The sequence below is a fragment of the Spodoptera frugiperda genome, chromosome 5 (assembly GCF_023101765.2).
Source record: "Spodoptera frugiperda isolate SF20-4 chromosome 5, AGI-APGP_CSIRO_Sfru_2.0, whole genome shotgun sequence".
Classification (NCBI taxonomy): domain Eukaryota; kingdom Metazoa; phylum Arthropoda; class Insecta; order Lepidoptera; family Noctuidae; genus Spodoptera; species Spodoptera frugiperda.
Window position 1 is genome coordinate 7,133,010 of NC_064216.1, and position 6,588 is coordinate 7,139,597.

Here is a 6,588-nt window from a genome sequence, read left to right on the forward strand (position 1 = left end):
AATTGATGTAGTTTAAGAAGAAGAAGATATGCATTCAAAATAATGCTCCTTAGATGTTTTTTTAGAAAAATCGTATTGTAAGTAATTGTGCTTAATTAGTTGTGAAAAGTTTGTATGTCCAATTTATTTCAGATCACATACCTACTTAATTGCTAATAGAAAACATAGAAAGGCATTACAATACCCACAAAAATATTGAATTTAAAGTTAGTGGTCAAAGTCAAAGCATTTATTTCAATATAAATCCTAATTTAGGCACTTTTGATTAACGTCAAATTGAATTATCAGTCAGTCTATCTGTCAGTGAAGTTAGCTCGATTGTTCCAAAGTGTAGCTTTGAATGGAGAAGAACGAGCAAGAAACTCCATCGTTACTCTTTTTAACAATGTTGTTAAACAATGGTAGGGGATTGTACACAGTTTAGGAGAAATTTCATTCGCCGATACTTCCGATAATTGGTCGCGAGTATGTTGGTATTAAAATTTTACGCTTTTTTTATATGAACGGGTTCTGTCCATGTGTGGTTAGTCTTTAGGGCATTTTTTGGGGTACTTACATGATATTTTAACTGGTTCATTATTTATTGGAAATTGAGAAAACTATATTTTTCTAGGAAGTAAGTAGTATAATTACATCTATATTACAGCTATAAGTATAATTACAGCTTTTAAAATTGATATTTCCACCTTTATTAGACCCAATGTGACAAAATAATACAATTAGGCACAACAGACATTTTCTTTCCCGTGGAAGATAAACAAAGGAATATTTAATACACCGTTATCTACTATTAGTAAAAACACCGACTAAAACATGTTCCATAGTAATCGATTTACGAAGACAGAACCTTAATTGAACCATTTGATCAACTTGGTAGTAGGTACCTATGAATAAAGGCAAAGTTTAAATCAGTTTCCCATACCTTTATAGCCTCGTGTCCAAACACCATAGATAGACTCACGCAGCACTATATTACTACTTATTTATAGTTTAATTATGGGACAATCATTCGGAAGGTGTTTTACGGTGCACGGTAGCCACCCTTTAAATATCTTTGCTACTAATCTGATTGCAATTTATTGTTAATGTCCTAAGAAACTCGATTCATGGTTTATGAACAATTGCTGGTAGATGTTATGGGTTTTAATTATGGTATTGTTAGGTGTTTAAGGTCTGTCGTGATGGTAGACTAGAACAAAATTGTCGCCATCGTTACCTTTCCCGTGGGTGTCGAGATTTGAGAGAGACTGGGCAGCAAAACTGATATTATATAAAACTGAATCATTACTGCCAGATTATGCCAAACTCTCTTATACAATGTGATAGGGTGAGACTTCACCCGTTAAGGCTGAGTACTACATCTAATTTTATCGACAAAAGTCGGGGGTCGAAGGGTTCGAATGGTCCCCTAAAAGTTATGGCTATTTTAATATGGGTTTTAATTTTTTTATATCAAAGGTTGTATGCGTCGTAGATGGGAAAAAAAAACAACAAACGGTAGCTAATAACCTTGGCTAACTAATTCATTACTTTTTTCATATGTTTGATAATGTTTTGGTGACAAAACGCTCATTTGTGAATAATTTTTACCTGATGTGGCGATTATGTGCAAACTCTTTTATGTAGGCGAATCCCATATTCGAATAGTGGTGTTTGATTAAGTAGACATGTTGTTTATGAAGCTTAAATTAAATACATTTTCTTCTGATAGCTGGTTTCACGCTCCAATGATGGACATATACGTAGACAAGCTTAATGCTTCTGTTAAATAGTTTCAAGCTCCGAAGATTAACTCATCACATCACATCGTATTATACGAAAGCATTATTAAGAACGATAGCGTTTTCTTAAAAATAGATGTATTGGATCTAACAATCGGAGTCGTAATGTAGGTTGCCAAATACTGTTTTAGCTGTTAATCGGTTTTAGATGGCAGGGATGCCATTAATATCCCAGACAAATGTCTATCGTTTTAGACATCAATTCACATCAAGAAACCATAGAAAGATAAAATTGTAATTTATGAGATAAATAAATACCGTGTGGTGTAAACAAGCAAAGCGATTGGTTGGTCCATTTATGTATAAGTATAAAGTCAAATGTCAATATATGTATATTCATTTGTAGGTATAGTGTCCATGTGACTATCACGTCGTAAACTATAAAATACCTATGTATCAATTAATTACGTTCCGCCACATAAAACTTCAATAACTATTTTATGATCACATTCACTAAGAATTATAATAAATATAAATAAATAATATTATATCCATAGAGGTCTTGATCTAGGTACTACTCACGGTAATAGTCGTTCGGGACCACTATAATAATCGAATTGTGCTTAAAACACGATAGAGGGTGATTCTAATTTTAATCACCTAATTATTTTGGATTATATTTACATATAGCCAAAAATAATAACTTTGAACCAAAATCGTTGGCCTAAAGTCGATTTTTGATAGAACCTCCATGTAATTAATGTCAAAAATCTTTGCTAATCCACAGATTTCGGAGAGATAGGTTATTATTGTCGGCCGTTAATAAATAAATTGCTGAATGAATGAAAGAGAAGTCAGAAAGACGAAGAAACGACTTCTACAAACACACATTTACATACAAAAATGACCTACGTGACACAAAACTTCACCGCAATTTCATATCGAGGGTTGAAATATGTGTCAATAATGGAAACAACCAAAAACCTTGCATCAACGAAATTGTATGAAAAGGTCATGGTAAGTGGGTCGGTGTGGGACGGCAGTCGGATCACGTACATGTTCATTGTAAAACACTAATACAAATAATAGAGGAATGATTGCACTTGTCCAAAATGGGGCCCAATCATCGGCGCGGACGTGTCCACCGCGATTGAAGTGTCAAGGATGCTAGAAATTGGGTGGTTGCTGCACTGGCTATGTCTAATGTTTCAAACAAATAACTCGGTTGATTAAGGACTGTATTGATGCTGTTATTGGATTGTTAATGACTTTTCTATTTGCGGTTTTGGATATAACCTTCAAACCTTTAAGAACGTTGGTACTGCTTTTTAAAAGGCTGGCTACACAATTTTTTTTTTAACTTTAATGGGTCGACGTTTGGCCTCTATCTCGCTTGATGATAAGTGATGATGCGGCCTACGATGGAGAACGTTTGCTCATAAGCAACCTATTCACTCGGGCTTTGAAGACACCTAGACTATACCCATCAGGAAACACAGACTCCGGCAAGGAGTTCCACTCCCTAGTAGTTCGCACATTGTATAACTCTTTTGGTGTTATAGATATCTATAGGCTGTCTACATTCGCTGCTGATCGCTTACAATTAGTCAGTTCATCAATCTGCATAATTGCCCTTATCTCATATACATAAAAATGCTTATTGTGCAAAAAAAGTTGCTTAACATACCTATTGCTTAATCGTTCAGCTTGAAGTGGGTGAATTATTATTCAAATTAACACCAAAATAAAAGGATTAGTTTTTATAAGAACAAAGTGTTTGTCAAATATGGTTTTTGCCATGACCATAAAAGGTAGGTATCGTGAGTTAATCTGCTATTAAATTTTGGAGCGACAGTTATCCTCCGCCCGAGATTGTAAACGGAACTACCTTCAAGGATGGTTTCATTAACAAAAAAAGAATGCAACTAATTTAAAATTTAATTTAGCATGTGCATTTAATCAGTTACGATGCAGAAATGGGTTAGGGCGGGCGTCTATCACACAGTTACCGACATTTTATATTATTTTATGATTTGGTTAGTATGTAGTTTAGTATAGTATCAAATTGTACTCTATTTTTAATGATTTCATTTATAAAAATACAAAAGTCAATCACAAAATTGAAGGTGAACCAATTTCATAAACAAATATTTGCGATCATTCATCGCATGCTGAATAAAGAAACAGCTGATAGAGTATCAAATGGATCGCTTGTATGCAATGTCGATTGTTCGTCAAACAAAGCTTTATTTACTGTTTATTGTTACATAACGGTGTGAAGGCAGCCGGTTCTGAATGCACCTTGAAAAGTAAAATGTTCCAATAAGAAATTGCAAGTTGTAATGAGATAGCGAAACAATTGAAAGAAGTTATTCGACATTTTATTTATTGTATTGCAATTAAAATATTTTCATAAGTCATAAGATGCACGATTTTAATTTGTTGTGCATATTATTATGTTTTTTTTGTTGAATGCATTTGTTTGTTGAAAGGTCGCCTGTTATAGATTTTCGTGTTGGACATATTCTAATTTGAATGCGAATAATAATTGTGTTGCTTATGATTTGGACATGCCTACATATCTTATTACTAACTTTTAATCTTGCATCTTATTTTAGACTAGCTGATGCTAGCAATTTCGCTTGATTTTGGATGTTTTTACTAATAGAATTAGTGGTTACTCCTTAGTACATCAGTTACCTCCATGGGCAGATAGCTGAAGTACTAAAGATTAACTACTAGAAGGAGGACCGATTTTGACGAGACTTTTCAAAAAAAGTCCCGTCAATATCGGTTCAGCCATTTCAGAGATTAGCCAGAACAGACAGATAGATAGACAAAAAATCTAATTACTATTATTTTGGTGTACAAACAAACAATACAGTGTCTTATTTATTAGTCTAGATTCGAAGAACATATTTTTTTCAAATTCTTTTCTTTTTAATGGATATGAAAAGGTCATGAAAATAATATGGTTTATACAGTTACCATTACTTACTGGACTAAATTATTGTTTGTAATTCTAAAACAAGAGATTCAACCTTATGTAATGACATCAAGATTGGGATCGGCTTGTCTCGGCAAATATTGATGTTTTAAATTACAATATGATGATGTTGCATTTTATATTTAATTTATTTTTGCAAAGCCTCCTTGGTCAGTGGTTAAAGGTAGCACTGGCGAACAAGAAGTCAGGCTTTGAATCTTAAGTCAAGCAAAGTATTACCTAATTTGATTTCCGTTTTCGGAAAATTGTCATTCACTCCAAGGAAATTGCAATCGTATCGTACTTTGTAAGTAATAAGTTCATCCTTTACATATTCATTTTTTTATAGTATAAACCGGTAAACAAGCATACGGATCACCTTATGGTAAGCAATGCTGCCGGCCATAGTGTATGGACACCCGAACACAACGAAACACCAGAAGCGTTGTTTCACGTCGGTTTTCACTGAGGTCGTGCTGGCCCAGCAGTGTCGAAGCATGGTTCACCCACACTTATTATACTCACCTTTTTATTTCTACATTATTGATATATCGTTATAACAACAACATATAACATGTAATATACAACAACAATGTAGGAATAAAAAGGTGTGGTATTACATTGGCATTTGAAACCTAAATTTTTATCATTCAACAAAACAATTTAACCTACACAGGTATTTCGGTCATTGTTATCGAAAATATTGATAAATTAAAAGATAAAATCGATTAGCTAAGACAGATGGTGAACAATAAATAACATTGTAACGTATTAAATAATATCGATTAATTTTGACCGTGTAAAAGTGCCGCATTTTGCCTGAAGATATTCGGGAATTTAACTGGGTGATTTACAACTTTATAACCATTCATGTCTTTATTCTGCCGAAGGGTAGACAGAGGTAACGGAACGGCAACACAACACATTAAGTACCTCATCATTGTTAATAGATGGCCAGTCTATTGTCACACATGGGTTGAGAATTTTAAATAAAGATGTCATTTATTGAATGATTCGAAAATTGAAAATCGAATATTTCGAGAATCGAGTTCGACAGCAATCGCTTCTTTGCAATGAAATAATATTCTTAAAATGTCGTGGATGCCCAGAGGTTTAACCCGCTTCTCATGCATGAGGATGCGGCTTCGAAACCTACCAACGGCAGAGTACCAAAGTGTATTTTTCCGAGGTAATTGTACTTAATATTTTTTAGATACCACTGACTAACTGTGAAGGAAAATATCGTAAGGAAACCTGGGCTTATAATTTCTGATTATAAGTTTGAAATCGTCAATCCGCATTGAGCAAGCGTGGTGATTAATGCTCAAACCTTCTCTGTGCGAGAAGAGACCTTTGGTCAGCAGTAGGCACTTATAGGCTGTTGATATGTAATGTGTGTGTTACAGATTTCTGCAATAGGTTTTTTAAAATAAAATAATACTGACGCAAAATTTCATTAAGATTGTATGCCGTATTTCACCTGAGCGAAACGCGACCATGCAAATATGTACAACTGTTATTTTATACTTATTTCAAGCAGAAAGTAAGTGCTATCACGGTACATACAGCACATAAAGTTACCTGAAAAATTTAATAGATTTTCAACTCTACCGCAAAATAATAAGGTTGAAAGTATGTAAAAGATATTGGACATTTTGGTGTATCTTGATGTGCTGCCGGTACATAAATGTTATACAGTTTAATTAGTATTTCTGTTGACATATGTCGCTTCCCGTATTTGCTTCGCCGCGGGAAGCCAGAAAATGATGATGGAATTCGATATTGCTGTACTTTTTTTTGTACCGCAAAATGACCTCCAATGAAATGGTATGAAGAGGCTCATTTGAATTAATAAGGATGTTTTTGATGCTAACTGCCTCA